General features: G+C 36.9%; 1 protein-coding gene across 3 annotated transcripts in view; it reads right to left on the bottom strand.

The window, feature by feature from the left end:
- Positions 1–4,836, bottom strand: part of LOC106876782 (sodium-dependent phosphate transporter 1) — a 204,552-nt gene that overhangs the window by 88,314 nt on the left and 111,402 nt on the right. For all 3 annotated transcript variants that reach the window (XM_052976433.1, XM_052976432.1, XM_052976434.1), the window contains exon 2: positions 1,292–1,365. The gene's annotated coding sequence lies outside the window, so the exon portion shown is untranslated. The remainder of the gene's footprint in view (positions 1–1,291; positions 1,366–4,836) is intronic.

Here is a 4,836-nt window from a genome sequence, read left to right as displayed (position 1 = left end):
CATAACCAATAGCCTATGCCAGGAGTGTAACCAGCCCACTTATGTGTACCTTTCCTTCATTCGACACTAAACTCTGCTTGCGAAGACTTGTTGAGGCAAGTGAAATCGAAATCAAATCAAATTCAATGACTGGCACCCGTGCCAGTGGAGCGCTAAGAGCACCATCCGAGCGTGATCGCTGCCAGTGCCACGTAAAAAGCACCATTCATGCATGATTGTTACCAGCGTCACCTTACTGGCACTTTTGCCAGTGGCATGTGAAAAAACATTTGAGCGCGGTCACTGCCAGTCCTACTAGACTGGCTCCTGTACAGGTGGCACATAAAAGATACCACTTGAGCGTGGCCATTGCCAGTACCACCTGACTGGCCCTCGTGCCCGTGGCATGTAAAAGTATCCACTACACTCTCGGAGTGGTTGGCTTTAGGAAGGGCATCCAGCTGTAGAAACTCTGCCAGATTACATTGGAGCCTGGTGCAGCCATCTGGTTCGCCAGTTCTCAGTCAAATTGTCCAACCCATGCTAGCATGGAAAGCGGACGGTAAACGATGATAATGACGATGATGATGAGTATTTGTATATTGTTTGCTCAGTGATATCAACAATAAATAACAATTATCTGTTGTTTATTGTTAGCAAATAGATTATGTCCTAAAGTGATTACAATACAACTCCCACTGTATGTGTATATACATATACATATATATATATATATATATATATATATATATATATATAACACTCTATACATATACATATATTTCTATTTTCTCTCCCTGTTTATTTTCTGTGTTCCTTTCTGTTGAAGAGCGTAGGCTTGAAACGTAAAAGACATCCGCACTTCCCGATTGTTAAACTAATACATCTGTTTGTTGTTTACACACCCATCTTCATCTTTTGTTTTTTTTTTGTAAATTCTCACTATATATATATACATGCAAAATAGTTAGTTGTAAAATCTCAATAAGAGATGAGAGTAGTAACTATACCAACAAGTAAAGTTAATCACCACATCACTGTGGCTGTTCCATGTTACTACTAGTTTAACCCCAAGCAGATCATCCACCAGCTGGTGATATATATTCATTCATTCATTCATTTTAAAATCCACTTTCTATGCTAGTATAACTTAGATAAATATATAATCAAAGCAGTGTTTTACAACTGGAGACCCTTCTTGCTGCTAACATTTACCATATGTCTTTGAAAGCATAATAGTAAACACACAGATGGACATATATGCATGAACATATAATTTACTAAACATAAATCAGGGAGGTTGTATACTTACCACTGTGTACAATGGAACTATTTTCAGATGTATCATTATGGCATAAAATGATTATGTTGATTTGGGAGATCAATCTGAAAAGATACAGAAAAAAAAATACTGAAATAAAATAATGCAAAGACACAAAAAAAAGATATTTTCTGCTCCTCTAGTCTTCTTTTTTCAAACATAGGTGCTGGTGTGACTGTGATCAAGATGTGTGCTTCCCATTCCTATGGTTTGGGGTTCAGTCCCACTGCATAGCACCCTGGGAAAATGTGTTCTACTTATAGCCGTAGGCCAATCAAAGCACCTTGTGAGAGGATTTGGTAGAGGGAGACATTAGAGAAGCTTATCGCGTGTGAGCATGTGTGTGTGCGTGTGTGTGCACATGCGTGTGTGTGTACATGAATGTGAGTGTATGTATGTATGTGTCTCCTTGCCTTGACATCATGAAATAGTTGTAAATGAGTGTCACTGACATAGAAGTGATATCATTCATTTCCAATATTCTGCAAAAACATCTCTGACCATGCAGAAGCATTACCTTGCTTGGAAACTGGTGAGGGTTGGCAATATGAAAGGCATCCAGCTATAGAAGACCTGCTCAATAACTATGATCCACCCATATAAGCATGGAAATGTGGATGTTAAAACGATGATGATGATGATGATGATGATGTGTTAGTGAGAGTAAAAAAGTATGTAAACAAAGTACATTGTTGAGTTACATCCCTTTAACCTAAAGGCAGACTTAGCCAGCTGATAAACAGAGATTGATTATATAAGTACCAGACTAAGCATGTGAATGAATTTAATCAACTGGTGACAGTCTTAGGAATACCAGGTATGATGTAAAAGAACAAAAAGCTTATAATGTCTGGAATTTAGATGGAATATAAAATTCAAGACATAAGTGACTTCTGCAGTTCTCAATGTCAGGTGACCAGTTAAAGTTTCTGGAAAGTTTAGTCATGTAAGTTTTTCATTTTTTTTTCTTTAACCCTTTATCATTCAGATTATCCTGTCAAATGTAATACTTATTTATTCCCATCATTGTGTATTAATCTTGCATTATATCATAGCTTTGAGATTTCAATGATGTGATTGTTTATTTTTAGAATGAAATTGTAGGGAAAGTGAGAGAAGCTGGTTTGAACATAAAATACATAGAATATTTGTGCCGGATTTAGCTGGTTTAAATGCTAAAGGATTTCTATAGCTGGATGCCTTTCTTAATGCCAACTACTTTATAGAGTGTACTGGGTGCTATTACCTGGCACCATCACCCAGATCAATGCTTCTTATGTGGCACTTTGGTTTTAGGATCTCAATTCAGTTGTGGTAGGCAGGTCTTCTTGAGAACAGCAATGCATCACATATGTTGGTCCTCTGCCATCTCCTTCATAAGGCTCAGTGTTTTGAGATTAGCCTTCAATATTTTGTCCCATATCTTCCTGGGTCTCCCTCTTCCATAACTTCCCTCCATATATATATATATATATATATATATATATATATATCCTTATAGAAAGCAAAGTTTGTTTCTTTGTTTGTACAATGACTACTGAAAATGCTAAATAAGATTGATAATATTTCAGGTTTTGCTTGTCTACTCCACCTATCACTCAATCCACCTCCAACTTTTTTTTCTAAGTTTATACATTACATCAATTCCTTTGAAGTCACCGCTGGACTTCTGCTTTCTCTCTGTCTATATGTCCCACTCTTTCTCTATCTCTCTCTGGTTGTATATGTGTCTCTCTCTCATTACTTCTACGTCTTTTTCTCTCTAGAGAAAACATGTGAGACAGATAGAAAGGAGGTTAAGGAGAAAAAAACAAGTGAGACACAATCTTAACCCCCAAAACATTACTGTAAATACCATCAACAAAAATCTTACAGATGATCCCTGGAGGTAGCCACATCTATAAATCTATCGGCAAAGTTGTTGACGAAGACAATGCTGTTCATTAGCCTGTTGATTTCCTCAACAGTCTGGAACCATCTGGTATGCCACCACACAACCTTGAATTGAAGAAGGGCACAATCATCATGCTTCTCAGAATCTTGGATCAGCTATGATTGTGCAATGGTTCACATATGGTTGTAACTGAACTATCAAAGTAAAAACCCTCAATGGATGTGCTGAGGGAGATATCGTATGTATACCTAGAATACTACTAATACCAATAGATGTCCCTTTTCATTTCAAACGATTGCAATTCCTAGTAAGAGTCGGTTATGCAATGACCATTAACAAGTCCCAATACCAAACACTGCAGGTTGTTGGTCTCCATCTAGAAGAGAGCTATTTCTCACATGGTCAATTGTATGAAGGTTGTTCCTGAGGAGGAAGCCCACAGAAACTCTTCATATACGCTCCAAAGAAAAGTGTTAAAAACAGTGTATATACTGAAGTTCTGTAAATGTTTCATAATTTTCATACAAGACATTTATTTATTATTATCTATATTACTTTCTGTACTTAGATATTACTAATAGAGATACCCAGTGTTGATAGGGATCAACATGGCGTTGATTTTTATTGTTTTACTTGTTTCAGTCATGTGACTGCGACCATGCTGGAGCACCGCTTTTAGTCAAGGAAATTGACCTGAGGATTTATTCTTTGTAAGCCTAGTACTTATTCTATTGGTGTGTTGTGCCAAATGGTTAAGTTTTGCGTTGCTTTTTGCATTTGATGAATTTATGTGCTTTCAGGATGTTGTTCATTTTTGGGTCTCTAGTTAGTAAAAGAAGATTTTACTTAATAGTGTTGTTCGCCTCATTGTTTCTAGGGTTGTGAGTTAATATATACAGTAGTATTTTAAGATGAGGGTTGGTGTTAAGTTTGGTTGTCCTTAGTGTTTTTAGTGTTTTACTAACTACAGACCCTAAAATAAAAAACATCCTGAAAGCACATAAATTCATCAAATGCAAAAAGCAACACAAATCGCTAAAGACACTTCTAACAAATGCGAAGCTTTACATAACAACCATGAAACCAAGTTAAAAAATGTGGATGCCCAAAATGTGGAGCATGCCCCAACCTACTTGAAGGCTCAGATTTCCTTTTCAAACAAGGACAGAAGTTCACAATTAAAACCAATTTCACTTGTGCCTCTGAGAATCCACTTGTAATAACCCACTTGGGTTGTGGACATCACTATACAGGACAGACGAATATGACATTGAGATGGAGACCCACTCTACATAAAGAGCAGATCTGGTTCCCGCAATACAGATAGATTCCTTTAAGTGAACTCATAGAGAGATGTGCAGGTAACATCAAACCAAATTTCACACTTTTCCCCTTCTACCAGTGCAAAGATAGAATTTCTATACAAGAACGTTTAAATTAAGAAAATTTACATTATTTACATTTGATGGATATCTGTCCTCATCTTGTTTGTTGTTAATCCAACGTTTCAGCTGATATACCCTCCAGCCTTCATCAGGTGTTTTGGGGAAATTTCGAACCTGGGTTCTCATTCTTAAGGTATTTTTCAATGCTATTATTATTATTCAGGTCACTGCCTGGTATTGAATTCAGAATCTTGGGG

This window comes from Octopus bimaculoides, chromosome 24, assembly GCF_001194135.2.
Source record: "Octopus bimaculoides isolate UCB-OBI-ISO-001 chromosome 24, ASM119413v2, whole genome shotgun sequence".
Classification (NCBI taxonomy): Eukaryota; Metazoa; Mollusca; class Cephalopoda; order Octopoda; family Octopodidae; genus Octopus; species Octopus bimaculoides.
Note: the sequence above shows the minus strand (reverse complement) of the source record. Positions and strands in the feature narration are given on the sequence as shown.